Source organism: Scylla paramamosain, chromosome 25 (assembly GCF_035594125.1).
Source record: "Scylla paramamosain isolate STU-SP2022 chromosome 25, ASM3559412v1, whole genome shotgun sequence".
Taxonomy (NCBI): Eukaryota; Metazoa; Arthropoda; class Malacostraca; order Decapoda; family Portunidae; genus Scylla; species Scylla paramamosain.
The window spans coordinates 8109850-8127352 of record NC_087175.1 but is presented as its reverse complement, the minus strand read 5'-3'; the positions used below and the strand labels follow the sequence as shown (position 1 = coordinate 8127352).

Sequence of the window (17503 nt, the reverse complement as noted above, 5' to 3'; positions counted from 1 at the left end):
GCAGTTCTTTGTTGACAATGTTGAAAAGAAATGATGTGCCTATAAAAAAAAATATGTAGATAGAAAAAAGTACAGATCATGATTGAGTAATGATACAGTTGTTTTGAGTGTCATATCTGGTATGATGGTAATGGAACAAGTTAATTAAGGTGTTTCATCAAGAGTTTAATTTGGAATGTCACTGGGTATGCTGAGGGATGGTTGCAGAGATTCCAGAATTGTCATGGAATTTTAGTGGATATGGTTTGTGGAGAAACAATCACCAAATGAGGTCAAGTCTATTGAAACTTAAAGACTACTTAAAGATGTGGTATGTTTAAGAGAAACCAAACCAAAAGAGGAAATAAAGTTGGGATTTGCAAAGGAAGGATATAGCATATGGGAGAGAGACAGGAAGGGAAAGGGTTGAATAATTGTGACATATATACTACCAAAAACTAATGCATGGGAGACCAATAAATTTTAAAGGAGGAATGATGATATTGGTTAAAGAGGATATTGTTCTTGAGGAAGTGGAATTTGGTGATGGAATGGTGGAAACATTGAGTGTTATGATTAAGATCAAAGGAAGTGAAAAAGGAAAATAATTGTGACATATATACTACCAAAAACTAATGCATGGGAGACCAATAAATTTTAAAGTATGCAACTAGAAACAAAAATAATATAGAGGAAATGATAAGAAAAAGTAACAAAGTAATTCTAGTAGAAGACTTCAACACTAAAGGATTTAACTGGGAGTAGATGGAAGTGAAAGAAAATGTTGTCATGGAGCGAAGAACTTAAGCAAACCATGATGGTGAATACGAGATAGTTAATGAACAAGCTTACGAGATACAGAAGATAAGAAGTATCACAGTTGGACTTAGTGTTTATGAAAACCCCAGAAAGTAGACCAAGTATACATTGAGTTCAATGGGAAAAAGTAATCATGTGATAATAGAAACAGTACTGCAGGAGGAAACAGTGTTGCACAGGAAAGAATAATACAGAAATGGGAGACAACTATGCTAATGCAAGCTGTGCAGAACTTAATAAATTTTATGGAAAAATTTACTGGAAAGAGCTATTTAAAGGTAAAGTAGTGCAAAAAAATGATATATTTTTGAGCGAGAGTGGAGAGGGGGTGCAACAGTTTGTGCCAAGTTATAAAGTGAAAATTGGAAAACATGAATGTTATAGTGCCAGGTGTGTAAAAATAAAAAAGTAAAAAGGACAAGGCATGGAGGAAAATGATGAGACAACTGAAAAAAAATGCTAGAGAAGAATACAGAAAGGCAAGGAATGAATATAGTAAAATAAGAAAAGAAGAAAAACTTTGGAAGTGACAGTAAGAAAAATGCAAGGATGGCATAAACAAGTTAAAAAAGGGAAAGAAGTTTATAAAACTACTTAGATGAGTGAACTAATGAATGAGAGTTTTCAACCTGTGTTTATAAAGCAAACCAAATTTGTGACACCAAAAGTGGTATCACAGAATGAGGGAATACAGGAGATACAAGTAAAGAGACAAGAAATCAAGAAACTGCTGGAAGAGCTGGATGCTAGAAAAGCTATGGGACCAGATCAAGTAAATGGATGGATATTAAAAGAATGCAGAGAACAAATGGAAGAATCCATATGGGATATAATTGACAGCTCATCGAGAGTAGGAAAATTACCAAGCGAATGGAAAATAGCTAACATAGTGCCAATATACAAAGGGGGAAATAAAATGGAACCATTAGATTATAAACAGGTGTCACCAACAAGTATTGTAAGCAACAAGTATTGCAAGCAAACTTTGTGAAATAGTCAAGACAGATGAGTGGAATATCTAGAAGATGAAAAGATAATAACAGAAAAGAAATTTGAGTTCAGGAAAAGGAGATCCTGTGCCACAAATCTACTGAGCTTCTATATAAGAGTAACAGATGGAGTGCAAGGAAGGGATGGATGGGTTGATGCGGTACACTTGGATCTCAAAAAAGCATTTGATAAAGTTCCCCACAAAAGTCTTATGTGGAAGCTAGAGAATGGAGGAGGAGTAAAAGGAGCAACATTGAGATCGATGGAGGATTATTTAAGAGGGAGGGAAACAAGAACAGTAGTAATCAGAGACACTAATTCAAGTTGCTGCAGAGTGACAAATGAAGTACTGCAAGGATCTGTGTTGGCACCTATTATGTTTCAAATATATGTAAATGATATGACAGAGGATGTAAACAGTTATATAAACCTTTTCACTTATGCAAAAATAATGAAAATAATAAAGGATAAAAATAACTGCAAGGAGTTACAAAAGGATACATGCATGGAGCCAAAGATGAAATCTAGAATTTAATGCCAAAAAAATGTCACATGTTGGAAATAGGAAAAAGTAGAAAGAAACCTTCATGGAATTAGAAAATGGGAGGAGAAATAATAACAAAAAGTAATGAAGAAAAAGATTGGGGAGTAATGATCCAGGACACACTATCACCTGAAAGACATATAAACGGGATATTTGGCTCTAAACAGCTTGTTAACAAACGTTATTGTGGTGTTTAACTATTTAGATGAAGGAATGAAGAAAATTATAACAAGCATGTTACAACCTAAATTGGAATATGCAGCAGTAGTTTAAGCTCCACATAGAAAAGAATATGTAGAACTGGAAATAATTCAGAGGATGGCAACAAAGATGGTATCAGAATTGAAAGACTTAAACTATGAGGAAAGACTTGAAGAGATGGGATTACCAACACTACAAGAGAGAAGAGAAAGAGGAGACCTGATAACAATGTATAGACAGAAATGACTTGATACCACAGATAGAGGAGGGAGAGAGATGGATGAGGGTACATGGGAAGAAAATAAAGAAGAGTGGATGTTCGAGTGACATCAAGAAATACAGCTTCCCATGTTGAACTATTGAAATCTGGAATGATTTGAAGAAAGAGGTGGCTGTGGCAAACAGTGTGCACATGCTTAAAGAGAAACTGGATAAATATGATTATGGAGGCGGGACAAAATGTGCTTTGGCTTGTGCCCTGCACAATACAACTAGGTAAAATACAACTAGGAAAAGACACACAGGAGAAGGATTAGGAAACAGTAGAAGAGAGGGTGGAGGAAACTGAAAACTAAAAGTGGTGTACACAAATATGAACAGGCTTATATCAGGGATTATCAACCTTAATGATTATTTAGAAGAGTCAAAACCTGACATAATATGGATTATGGAAACTAAACTGAGTGGTCAACTATTACAAAACAGTGTTGGTAATGAACAATATAATACTTGGTTAAAGAACAGAAATGGTAAACAAGGTTGTGGAGTCATGATATTGACTAAGAAAAATTTAAAAGTGACTAAAGTTGTCTATGGAGAGGGAACTGCTGAGGTGATTTAATTAAAAGTGAAGAGAAAGACATGGAAATAAGAAAATTTGTTGTGTGCTATATAACACCAGAAACAAGATCATGGAGTGAGTTCAAATATGTCAGAATGCTAAGTGATACAAGACTCTCACTAAAAATACTAAAAGGAGACAAGTCAGTAATTATTGGGAATTTATCTGTAAAGAGGTACACTGGGAGGAAATGTCAACGGAAGGATCTCATGAAGAAATATATTACTTGACATGATTATGAAACATACTATGACAAAGTGGGTTCAAGATAATACCAGTTTTAGAAATGATGAGGAACCATCAAGGCTAGACCTGGTATTCACAAAGGAACCAGGGATTGTGGATGAAATTAAGTATAAACATCCCATCAGAAAAAGTGATCACACATTACTGGAATTAGAACTAAAGGAAAATATGAACATAAGAAGGAAAGAGAAACAGAGAGGGGAGACATATATATAGTAAAACAGACTTCACTGGATTCAAAGTATCTCCAGGAGGCAGATTGGGATAACTTCTATGGAAGAAGTGGGTGTGGAAGAAAAATGGAAGTTTACAATAAAGGAGTGGATAAATATGTACCAAGATTAAAAGATAAAGGCAAATATAAAAGAGTGGTTTAATAGAAAGTGTAGTGAGGCAAAGGAGAGAAAAGACAGAGCATGGAATAGATGGAGAAAAAGGAAACATCCAAGAAAGTGGCAAGAGTATACTAACACAAGAAATGAATGGATGTATAAATACACAGAGAGGAGCAGAGAAATTATGAGAATATAATTGATAAGTGCAAAGACCAGTCAAAATTCTTCTATAGATATGTAAATGAAAAATTGAAAAAACAAACATGAAATAGAAACTCACTATAATACAGTGTACAATGAAGACTTGGAAATGGTTGAATTCATGAATGAGCACTTTCAAGTTGTTTTTACTAGAGAGAGTGGTTGGAATGAAGATGATGAGCAAACTCAAAGATCATCTCCTATGATGGAAATAGAAGTCACACAAGAAATTATGAAAATAATGAAGAATCTAGATGTAAGAAAATCACATGGACTACACAGAATTGCTAATTGGATATTAAAGGAATTTAGAGAAGAACTAGCAGACAAGGTATATGCTTTTTAAATGAAGGAAAAATACCAGGAGTTTGGAAGAAGGCTAACATTGTGCCAGTATGTAAAGTAGGTAATAAAGAAGACCTAATAAATTTCAAGCCAGTATCCCTAACATGCATCATAGCCAGATTCTGAGAAAATAATCAAGGACAGATAGATAAAGTGTCTAGAGGAAAACAACATACTAAACTCAAGACAGTTTAGATTTAGACAAGGAAGATCATGCACCACAAATCTAATGTGTTTTTACTCTGGATTGATAGACATAATTCAAGAAAGAAATGATGGGCTAATTGTGTTTTGTTGAATTTCAAGAAAGCTTTTGATAAGGTCCCACACAGAATTAACTCTCATGCACCATAAGTTTCTATAAGTTTTATTTTCCTTGCTCATTTCAAACATCTGGTCTCTCGCTGGTCGAGGTAGTTTTTTTAGCACAGCAAAAATTTTTGTTTCTCAGCTACTTTCTTCCCCCAAACCTGCATTTATCATTATACATAATATATCAATGGCTTCCTTGTTGAAGTTTTTCATGAATCAATAAAGAAATAATAATAGTAATACATAGGACCGTTTATGGATGTGGAATAAAGTGTGCATAAACAATTTTTCTACTTAGGTCATGTTTCCTCCTCCATAACTAAAAATTTTGAGTCAACTTTTCAAAGTAGATGTGCTTTTAACAGCAGAATTTTATCAAGATTATGGTTCCTTCAAACCTCCAGTCAGACAATTAGCACCATGAAATATTTGCAGAAAAGTACAAATATTGCAAAAAGTCTGCCTTCCATTTGCTTTTGACTATTTTTATCAAATTTATAATATTTTTTTTATTATTATAAAGCAGGCTTTTTTTTATTTTATTTTATTTATTTATTTATTTATTTTATTTATTTTTTATTATAAAGCAGACATAGACGATATAGCACATTTTTCCTCCATGTCTTATAGTTTTTTGTGGTTGAATTTATAAGTAGATAACTAGGTTATGCTGGAACAGAAGAGTTAGCTTCCACTTATCACCTTATTTACATATTTACCTCAGTAACTTGATAATACTTAAAGATTCTTTTATGCGGAAGTTCATAATGATTGCTATAGTATCATTAGAAAGTTGGTACAGTCCATAGTTAACAAGGAAATCAAACAGAAGTAAACATCAAATGAAAAATAAAGATACATAATCTTTCTTTGATTTTTAGTGAAAATATCCATTGTACATTATTTATCTTATTGGTCACAATACAAGTAATGATCAGACTCAGGGAAATAAAATTACTATATCGCTTGTACTTTTATTATTCAAGAATACATATAAGGTGACGAACATATGTTCATCAGAATTAGTGTTTGGATAATTTCAATGGTTACTTAGAAAATTCATGACAATAAAAGCAATTATCAGTCACTACTCACCAATAATACCTTCTCTCTGACAAAAAGAAACACTTGGAAAAACAAAAAAATCTTCCTTCTGATGAAAAAGAAATTCTCTCTCTCTCTCTCTCTCTCTCTCTCTCTCTCTCTCTCTCTCTCTCTCTCTCTCTCTCTCTCTCTCTCTCTCTCTCTCTCTCTCTCTCTCTCTCTCTCTCTCTCTCTCTCTCTCTCTCTCCCCCCCCCTACACACACACACACACACACACACACACACACACACACACACACACACACACACACACACACACACACACACACACACACACACACACACACACACACACACACACACACACACACACAGCTTGTCCTCCCATATCCCATAATTAGGTACACACACACTTTCCTCACAGAAGTGTGAGCAATTGGAATGAACTCAGTAAAGATGTTGTCAATGCTGTAACTGTCCATACTATTAAGCCCAAAGTGGATAGATATAGAGACAGGATACTATGAGATTACTTTCCTCCCGTAAACCACAACGAGGTAAACACACACACACACACACACACACACACTAATGTAGATCACAACACTGAAACATTTATATGAAATAATGTTAGGTTCTAGTAGATATGCAGCTTGAAAAATGCTCATTCAACTGTGTGTGTCTCTGTACTTGTCTGTTTATATGTATTTATGGAACTATACTCGGAAGGGTATGGAACTTATCAAAACAAGCTCCTGGACACAGGCACATCACACTCAGGACACAAGTAACTGGTGTCCTTTCTTTTTTTTTTTTTTTTTTTTTTTTTTTTTAATAATTGAACACACTTGACATCTCTTAAGTGCCTGATGTCAGAAATCCTCTTTCGCCTGTGGTTGATAGGTGTCCAACCAAAGTCTTTTGTTGATGGCCACACAATGGCACTTGGAAGGGGGTGGCCCAAGTCTTTGTTCACACCAAATCTTTGCCTCTGCCCTTGTGATGGAGGCTGCAGGGGCAACAATATGATGAGCTGCCTCATGAATTGCTGGAACTTGCCCACTAGGGGACACATGAGCAGCAGTACCAGTAGCTTCTTCAGATAATCCCATAGGTGTACCAGCTGAATCCACAGACTGAGTGGGGCTTTCATGTGAACTGGTGGTACATGTGGGGAGTACTGAATTGGTACTGACAGTTGCTTGGCCAGGTGTGGTGGTAGATTTCTTCTTGTAAGGAGAAGCACAGTGAAGATTAGAAGCATGGGTGATGAAAACACCAGAAGTTGGCCACTCATCTAAACTGAAGTTGAAGAATCTATCTATGATGCATCTGTTGATGTCATTGTTGTACTTCTTGTAGAGGATAAATGCATTGAAAAGGGCCACATGAATTAAATAAAAAATCATCTTGGTCCACTTCTCTGTCCTCCTCTCTAAGACCATCTCATCAAAGTGATCAACCCCACCCATGTTCTGATTATAATCTTCAGCTGTAATGGGTTTGTTTATAGTCTTGATTATATGTTTGAATGTCCTGTCAGTGTCTTTGACCTTGGCATGGGTTCTTTTCATTATGGTATCTGCTGTGGAAGGTGGACACCATGGGGACAATTCGCATGTCCTTCCACAAAAAGCACATGCATGTCATCCTTGTGCACTGAAATGGTGGCACCATCCTTGAGTGGTTTTTTCTTTGAAGTTTCTTGCAACTCTTTTTGGTGCTCCTCTTGTCAATTGGAGTGTCCCACACGCATAAACCTGCTGGTCATACAGTTCCTTATAAAGGGACACATTTGTAATAGTTATCCATATACAACTTATATCCTTTTTATCCATCAGCAGTTGCAGCAACTGGCACAATGTCGTATTTATCTTTGTCTTGTCCCCAGTGTACGCACTGAAGTCCCATACGAACCCTGATTTTGACTCAGCCAGCATGCAGAACCTGATGGAGTACTTTAGGGGTTTCATTGGATTGTACACTTTGAGAGCAAGATGGCCTTTCCACCTAAGGCTCCCTTCATTGATTGCAGTGTGCTCCACTGGTGTGTACACATCATGGAATCATTGCATGAAGTACTCCATAAATGGCCTCACTATCAACTGGCGGTCTGTGTTCCTGACTGGCACTGCTCGACAATTAAAAGCGTGGAAGTGCTTCAGAATGGCAAGAAAATTATTTCCACTCATTGTTTTCCTGAAAATGGGTAATTGTGCACACTATTTTGTTTCCAATAGTGCTACAGAGTAGGTAGACAGATTATACCCATCAAGATAGACAGGCAGAGGAATTTTGCCATTTCTTTCCCATTCACAGTTGAGTAGGATGCTGCTGCAGTCCCAATGAAAGCATACATGTGGCCTGGGATCCAATGGAATGCCACATACGTTGGTATTAAGTCCTCCTTGTTCCATCCTGCATTTTGTGGAAGATCATCGACAGGTGCTGCTGCAGATGTGCGCCCATGGTTTTAGTGAATGAGTCTCCTAGTACCCCTGGATCCCCTTAGTCTTCCTCCGTGTCCTCTTGTCCCTCATTTTCCACGTGCAGGCCTCACAGTTGACATCGTCGTTGAGGTGTCAGGAGAGGCTGGAGCCAGAGTCAGGAGAGACATGAGCAGCGGGGTCATGAGGGAAAGTAACACTGGGCTGGGGAGATACAGGGGTGGCTGGTCACGAGAGGCAAGGACAGAGGGATTGGATGAGTCAGGGTCAGAGGGGTCATGAGGGATAACGGTATTAGAGTTGGGAAAGTGTTCAGCAGTGACTGGGTGAAGGGGGGGAAGACAGCAATGGAGTGAGTATGTGAGGCATTGGTGGTGTGAAAGGGTGAGGTAGTAGCAGATGTAATGTTTGGGGCAGTGAGAGGATGAATGTTTGATATGGTGGCAAAGTGAAGAAAGAAAGTCACCTCCCAGACTTGAAAGTCTGGGAGGTGACTCTATTACATGGATGCATGACAGTATTTTAGAGGAATAAATGCAGGAGGAGATAATTGGGAAGAAGATGGAGAAGCATCATATGATTCTGGAGCTGGTTTAGGGGAGTGAAATAGGCAAGCTGTAGAGTAGTGAAAGAGGTTGAAGGTTCAATAGTAGCACTAGTGGCATAGAAAGAGGGAGGCATGGATGGGTTTGTGGGGGGGGGAGCTATCAGTGCCTGAATGAAAGTCAGATACTACAGAGGAGGCAGCTCCTGTGGCAGCCTGTGGGTGGGGCGCCGATGAGTAGGGGAGGAAGGAGCGGGTCCAGCGGGGACGGAAGTACGATTCCTGTCCTGTCCTGTCCTGTCCTGTGCTGTCCCATTCTGTGCTTTCATTTCCTTCTGAATCTAAGTCTTTTTTACTCTCATCACTTTGTCTTGCAAAGTGGGGAATGCTTTGTTTCACTCACCACTACTTTCACCATCTGAGTACAAGAGTGGGTAATATTCCTCAAGTTCAAGGGCCTCCATGCCATTACGTATTTATGTCCTTACGTGATTCACAAAGTATAATATGCTACTGCCTGTAAAGAGAGTAGAATACAAATTACATCTAATCGAATCACTGTTTTGGTCTATATAACGCTATTATCACTGTTAAGTGGTGGGCAGCATGGGCATGAGCAAGCCCACAAAAAAGTTTAAAGCCCACAACAGCAAGACATGCAGATTGATAAGAGAGTGACTGGAAACTCTGTTTTCTCAACTGTGTTTAAATCTGTGCATGTGGAGAGTGTTGCCAATTAGTTAATTTCAGAGAGGGGGAGGAAACTTACCTTCAAACAAAAAAATCACGCAATTGGAGTGAATATAACCATTTAAAAGTAATGTTTTTGTTCAAATTGACGCCAGTGGCGTAACAGTGCACTTTGGCCTCAAAAATTTTTACACTCCATTGCCATCACAGTGCGCAAGAGGGTTAATAAGAAAATTAGAAACCATAGGAACGATACAAGAAAAACTGTTAGATTGGATGAAAGACATTCTAAATGATAGAACAATGAGTGTGATAATCAGAGACGAGTCCCACTTGGAAAGAACTTATTAATGGAGTTCCACAAGGATCTATGTTGGTTCCAATTATGTTTGCATATATATATATAAATGATATGGATGAGGGTATAGACAGTTATGAGTTTTTTTGCTGATGATGCAAAATTATTGAGAAAAGTAAGTGCAGAAAATGACTGTGGAATATTGCAACAAGATCTTGACTAACTTTGGGAATAGAGCCAAAAATGGTAAATGGATTTTAACATCAAGAAGTGCAGCAAAGTGGAGTTTGGAAAGAGCAAAAACAGGGTAACAGGGCAATATAAACTTCGAGAAAGGAAAGTAAAGAAAGCACATTTCGAAAAAGACCTAGGAGTATCCATTACATGTGACATGCAACCTGATAAGCAAATTAATAAAATTGTTGGGGAAACCTATAATTTACTGAGAAACATTAGAGTGGCATTTACATATATAGATGAGAAAATGGTAAAGTAAATATTAGTCACCCTAAAACCAAGACTAGAATATGTAGCATTATTGTGGTGACCCAGTACAAAAAAAGATCATCAAAAAAGCTTGAAAGAATCCAAAGGACAACAACAAAAATTGGCCCCAACTCAAGTTAACATATGAGGAGAGACTATCAAGACTAGACTTGCCTATGCTGGAACAAAGGGGAGAAAGGAGTTACTCAATAACCATCTATAACCCCCTCTTGAGGGGGCTGTGGACACATTCCCGGTGAGTACAAGCACAGGACGAGAAGGGAAAAATCATGGAAAATCATGTAGGCTATTGAATAGCCTAGCCAAGGGCTATCAATCAATCTGTCTGTTTAACTGATTCTACCTATCTATGGTGGCATAGTTAGGGAGGGGGTTGAGTGGGTGGCATAGGGAGGATGGGGACCCCAATTGCATTGAACCAGTTTTTGGGGAGCACAGTTTGCAAAAGATTAAGAACCTCTGATCTGTAGAATCATGAGGAACATGGAGTTTCCTGATAGGGAAGATTTACTGAAATGGAACACAAGGCATTTAAGAGGACATGGAAGGAAACTCAAAAAGACAATTATAGAAGAAATTTAAAGAACAGTTTCCCCCACAGGAAGCAGTAGTGTGTGCAGAGACAATACATAACTTTAAGACCTTATTAGAAACTAAAAGACACAAAGACAGGACAGCACAATCATAGCTCACCTCCCATACACTGCAACTAGGTACACACACACACACACACACACACACACACACACACACACACACACACACACACACACACACACACACACACACCCCAAGCAGTCATGGTGCAAACTCCATGTTATCTCAAGGGAAAGCAGCAGCAGAAAATGGCATTAACCCTTTCCTTCTGGCAATCGTATATATACGATTGCATCAATGCGTCCGTAGCGACGGCGATCGTACCCGTAATCAAGAATTTTTGCGCCTCAATTTTGAGCTCCAAGCGCTGTTTCTCGAGTCAGATGGTGTGAGTAGAAGTGTCTGGCATGTTTCCACATGTAGTGTTGTCACTAGCTCTGGAAATTTAGCGGTAACTAAGCTATTTTCCCTTTCTCCGGGCGACACTTGGCAACCCCAGCGACCCGCCAGGTGGAAAGCACCCGCCGGGTGGAAAGCACCATGATAAGTGCGAAGAGACATCCTGATAAGTGCGAAGGATCTCAGATCATAACTCACCATGGAGCAGGACAGAACATATGTATTTAGCAGTGCTTCTGAGTTTGAAGACAGTGACAGTGAATATTTAGAAGAAGAAACTGAAGAAAGCGAAGACATTAGTGAGGACTCGGAAAATGATTTACAGGATCCACCTGTTTTATCAGAACAGAGAGATGATACCTATCATTCTTTCATGTTAATTTTTTCATTATCTTCAATTTTATAATAAAATGGTAGAAGGTAACTTGTCAGAGAGAGAGAGAGAGAGAGAGAGAGAGAGAGAGAGAGAGAGAGAGAGAGAGAGAGAGATATTTGCCTGAAACTTGATATGAAAAGGGATGAAATCTCCTCTCTCTCTCTCTCTCTCTCTCTCTCTCTCTCTCTCTCTCTCTCTCTCTCTCTCTCTCTCTCTCTCTCTCTCTCTCTCTCTCTCTCTCTCTCTCTCATTGGAAGTGTACAATTTCCCCTCCAAGATGAGAGAGAGAGAGAGAGAGAGAGAGAGAGAGAGAGAGTGTGTGTGTGTGTGTGTGTGTGCGTGTGCGCGCGCGCGCGCGCGCGGTGTCATCGCTCTCCGGGCTGTTTCTGGAAGACGGATCACACAGCGGGAGGAGGAGGAATCCTTGATAAGGCATAAACTGAACTTTCAGAGGTCACATCGAGCTACAAAGTACATCATTGTATTCAGAATAACAAAGAGAAAATAATTATTAGTATTCAAACAGTTTTCTGACAATTTCTAGGTTTACCATTTTTAGCCGTCATAGCAAACGGGAAAATAATTTAAGCACTGGAAGGAAAGGGTTAAATGAACTTTCTATGCATAAAAGACTACTAATGATTATCAAAGCAAATGGTGGAATCATAAAATACTTATAAAATGTTGCTTTAAGGATGACACTGTTTCTACAGTTTGGATATCACTTAAAGGGGATTGTTGCAGTTGGGCATAATTTTTTTTGCCTATACTGTGCTTTTAGTACAGCAGCAGTTTAGTTTTATTTGAAAATATTCTTTCATACATCAGGCACACTATTTAAGTCTATACATGTATCAGGATATTTATTAGAGGTGTCAAGAGGTAAATTATACTAAATTATTCTATAAATTTGGGAAAAAGTCAAATTTGGGATGGTTGTATAGCAAAGGATATTGAAGTATTGATGATCAAATTGTAGTAGTTTTCTTGCATGAGTTAACTTGGTAATAATAATGAAAAAATATGCAGTAATGGAAGTTTTTTTTTTTCTGAATGACTTCCCTCCTTTTGAGAATAATATCAATTAAATCCCTATATTTCAGCTTAAGGTAGTTGAGATGGCAGAAATTCCATCAGAATGAAACAGACAAAGCTGAAGAAAAGTTGTTGGGAGATACTTTTTGACAAGGTGATGCAAGTTACAGGGGGAATGATATAAGAGAATTTATTTTTCCTTAATGGGATTTTTAGATAAAATAAGTAAAGTTTTGCATGATACTTGGCATTCATTTTTGAATGAGGCAAGGCAACTTGTGTTATCCAGTGCCTTGTAAACTTAATTCCTTTATCTATCTAGTACTTGACATCTTAAAACAACAATATCCTCTCCTTTAGTGACACTCTTTCCTTTCATAGTATACTTTTACTCAGTCACTATTGGTCAAAGATGATAATTTTCTATAGTTCAGAGATGATAACTGTATAGGGGCCTTAGTAACTAATGTTATTTTTGTCTTTGGCAAGCAAGTGCTATTTTCCAACTCTTTTTATTGCAAAACAATGGAAAATGTCCATATTCCTGTGAGACTGCTTTTGTGGCTTTTAGAATGATTTTTTGCCCAAAAATAGCTAAATTTCACCATTTTCACCATTTTTGGACAAAAAAATTCAAATGACAAAAAAAAGATTAAACTTAAACAAATTTTTAGGATAAAAATGAACAGTTTTTTCTTGATTTGCATGAATACAACAAATCACTTTCACGTATGAGCCCCCAAATGTAGTCTCCCATCATGTTTTCAATGAAGGATCCCTGATATCTCTGTTTGAAGTTCATTATATCTTGGTGGATCCTCTGAATACCCTCTGAATATGTTCATATATTCTCCTTGAAGTTGTCGAGGTGAACGTCTAGGATATGGACATTCAAGGACATTCTGCAGCCCGTCTCACCATAGCTTTTCACTAAAGCTTCAACTAGTTCCATATAGTTATTAGCCTTGTTGTTGCCATGAAAGCCCTGTACTACAGCAATGAAACTCTCCCAACCTTTTTTCTCCTTTTCTGTGAGCTTATGTATAAATTCTGAGCACTCCATAATTTTCCTAACTTGTGGTCCAATGAAGATACCAGCTTTCACCTTTGCCTCTGAAAGCTTAGGAAAGTAGTCCTGAAGATATTTGAAGGCAGCAGACTCCTTGTCAAGAGCTGCAACAAACTGTTTCATGAGAGGCAGTTTGATGTGTAGTGGAGGAAACAAAACCTTCTGAGGATTCACCAATGGCTCATGTTTGATATTGTGTGCTCCCACTGTAGTGTAAGTCCTTGGGGGCCAGTGCTTTCTCTGGTAATGTGCTGCTCTGTCTCTACTGTCTCAAAGGCAAAGAAAACAGGGATTCTTGGTAAAACCTCCTTGCACTCCCATCAAGAAAGCCACCATCTTGAACTCTCTAATAACTTCCTAGCCATACTTGTTGTAGTTCAAAGTTTTTGTATTTCAAAGTTTCCAGTAGAAGCTTTACACTGCTGTAGTCCTTAAGATGCACAGAATGAACAGGAGGCAGAGATGGATACTTGTTTCCATTGTGCAGAAGTACAGCTTTCAGGCTTTTGGAGGAGCTGCCAATAAAGAGTCCATTCATGTGCATTGCAAGCAATTTCAATAGCATCAAACAAGCCTGATACATCATTGCAGTAGCATAGCCTATCCTTTGCAAAGAAGCTGGAGAAATGTTTTCTTTGGCTGGTCACTTGTACACTCACATCAAGTAAATCCCATTCCTTCAGCCCTGAAATCAAAAGCTCACCATTTTGACTTTGTCAAACCAAAATCTCTGATGAGATCATTGAGGTCTCTTTGGTTTGGGTAGTAAGGATTCCTCTCAACTACAACTGTACCTGTGATGTCACAGTCTTCCTCTCTGTTTAGCTCATCTTCTGACTTGCTGCTTTCATCTGATAGTTGACTTCTTTCTGGAGGAGCTGGTACAAGAAGATCAGCACTGTGTGGTACTGGTGGAGTAGAAGATGGAATATCTGGATGGAAAGCACCTGGTGCATTTTTCCCAGATCAGCATTTGGAAGGATCTACCATGCGGAAAAAGCAGTCAGTTGAATTATCAGTAGGTTCACGCCATATTCTAGGAATAGCAAATTTCATGGCTCTGTTTTCCCCTCTATACCATCCTGTAAAAGAACAACAGTACGAGTTTCTCTTAAACTTATTTTATTTTTATTCTTAATTCTTAATTAGGTTTTATTCTCGAAAAACTAAAAGCTGTTTTTTTTTCCTTCTAGTGACTAGTTCTCTTACAATGGTTACAAACAGAATGAGGTGCCTAGGTCTTTTCTTGGTCCCCAATTGGCACAGCAAAATATGCTTTGTAAGCTTTACACATTTTTCCAGATGCTGCCGCAGAGAACTTCTTTGCTCTTGTCTTGATGAGTTGACCACATATGTAGCAGAATGCACCTGGAGAATGATTGCAGCCTCTTGATGTTATTTAATCTTTTGTGATGTGTCTTCTCAGGCAGCCAAAGCAGAAGTGATTGGTGGTCTGCAAGCCCCTATCTTTATATTGTCAAGCAGTACCCTAAAATTTTTGTCTTTCTAGAATGTGTTCCAGAATGTTCTCATTCTTTCTAGAATATTCTTGAACCTACTTTAGAATATTCTAAATCATTTTAGAAAATTCTTGATACTTCAACACATTTCTACTGTATTCTAAAAAGTTCTAGAATATTCTGGAAATGTTTACATTGAATAGAATGTTCTAAAATGTTCTAGAAACTTCTAAAAATGTCTGGTGGAACATTCTGGAAGATTTGAGATGCTGAAATGTAAGCAAATTCTTCCAAATAAGAGAAATTTCTTGCTAGATCTGGTCAGTTCAAGGATGATTTTATTAAAATTAAAAATCTTTAGAACACTTCATGTTCTTTCTTTCATTGTTTTAACTTATTTGCAACATTTCAAAAGCAATTAGATAAGCAATTGAGATTTTGCAAAGGTCTTTACCCGACATGAAAACCAATAGTAACCCATACTATAATGAAATAAGGCAAAAATGTAAATTCATTGTTCTAAACACAAAAGCAAAGTTTTAGGATCATAATAACTTTTTCTATTTTGTTTATATGGAAATAACTGGAAAATTGTGGTCTGGGGCCAAGGACAAGACAAAAGTGAAATTTTGTTACATAGTGTTATCTATCCTTTTATGGGGTATAGCTCCCACATGTTAAGGGACATCATTCAAACAGCCTTAATGAGCTCGTTGAAGTAGAAAACTTTTTGTCACAATTCAACTCTTACTTGTACTCCACTGCATTTCTTACTACAGTATTTTATTTAGCATTATTTTTATGTATACTCTTGTGAATTTGTTAACAGTATGATTCCCTCTAATGTGGCCTTGCAGCAAAAGTTAATTTTCACCCTTTTATATTGTCAATCTCATTAATGCAAGAGTTATTTCACTTCCATTCCTTTTACTGGTATTCTCAAACTCTGCTTGTTTCCTCTTTTCTCTCATTTGCTTGATGTCAAGAAAATAATATCAGGACAACTGTGGAACTGAATTTTAAAAGCTTTTTCGCTTTGAAACTTTTTTGTAGTGCCAAATTAGCATTTTTCCCCTGTGGCTGAGCTTTCTCATGTATTAACATTTCTGTTCAGCATTATTTATTGATCTTATTTGGTTGAAAGCTAAAGTTCAAGGGTTAATTGGCTATGGAATGTATTTTAGTTAATTCAGCTTCTCACAAATTTGTTAAAGTTTCTGATATATTAAGCAGAGAAATTTGAAATATTCTACTTCTCATAGTTCCAGACACCACATTTGTGGATTAACTTGTTAGCATATTTTTCATAGAAGAGAGGTTCCTTGTGATTTCCCCTGAATATTTGCCGTTTCTTTTGTGGCATTGGTTTGTGACACACAAAAACGTATCCTGCTGCCTGCAACCCATTGTCTTCTAGCTTTTGCTCATTCCATGCATTCTGCATTTTTATTTATCTGTATTTGGCTGCAACCCATTGTCTTCTAGCTCGTGCTCATTCCATGCATTCTGCATTTTTAATTATCTATATTTATTTATTTTATTTTATTTTGTTTATTTATTTATTTGTTTATTTATTTATTTATTTTATTATTATTATTTTATTTTATTATTTTTTTTTTTTTTTGTATGTATGCTTAGCCATCTTTTTAAATTTGCAAAGCAATTTGAGTGTAAAAATCCTTTATGGCACTATATGAAAAAGGTAAGACATAATGTTTTCCATAAATAAATTATCTATTATGATATATGGCAGTCACATGTGCATCCCAGGAATGATCCTAAGGTTGATTGAACTTCTGCACAGTACTGGTTAATGCTTTGCTCCTATACACCAAAGCAGCTATTTATTATAGAAAAGTGAAATATTGATTGTGCTTAATTTGTGATAGCAAGTTGTGTTCACAAGTGCTCAATTGTGAACATGTATCCAGAAGTTGATAAAAATACTACTCTGTATTGGTTTGTGCATTGCTCCCATATACTGTAGAGCTTGTTTATAACCTTGTTCTGTATTAAGAAAGTGGAATATTGAGTGTACTGTAGTGATTTATAGTGGTGAATTTTGGTTACCAAAAAATTATTCAAGGAAATTCCATGTTCATGGAGGCCTGTCACCAAACAATCATAAATATGGCAGGTACAATGTATCTATTTTTCAGTGGGGCTATTTACACCTCAAAAGCTAAGCTCTTTAAAGTGTATATCCATCATGTCCATAAACAT

At 37.1% G+C, this 17503-nt stretch overlaps 1 protein-coding gene across 3 annotated transcripts in view; it reads left to right on the top strand.

The window, feature by feature from the left end:
• The window catches only part of LOC135113197 (cytoplasmic polyadenylation element-binding protein 1-B-like), a 272466-nt gene that overhangs the window by 32117 nt on the left and 222846 nt on the right, over nucleotides 1-17503 (top strand). The window lies entirely within an intron of this gene.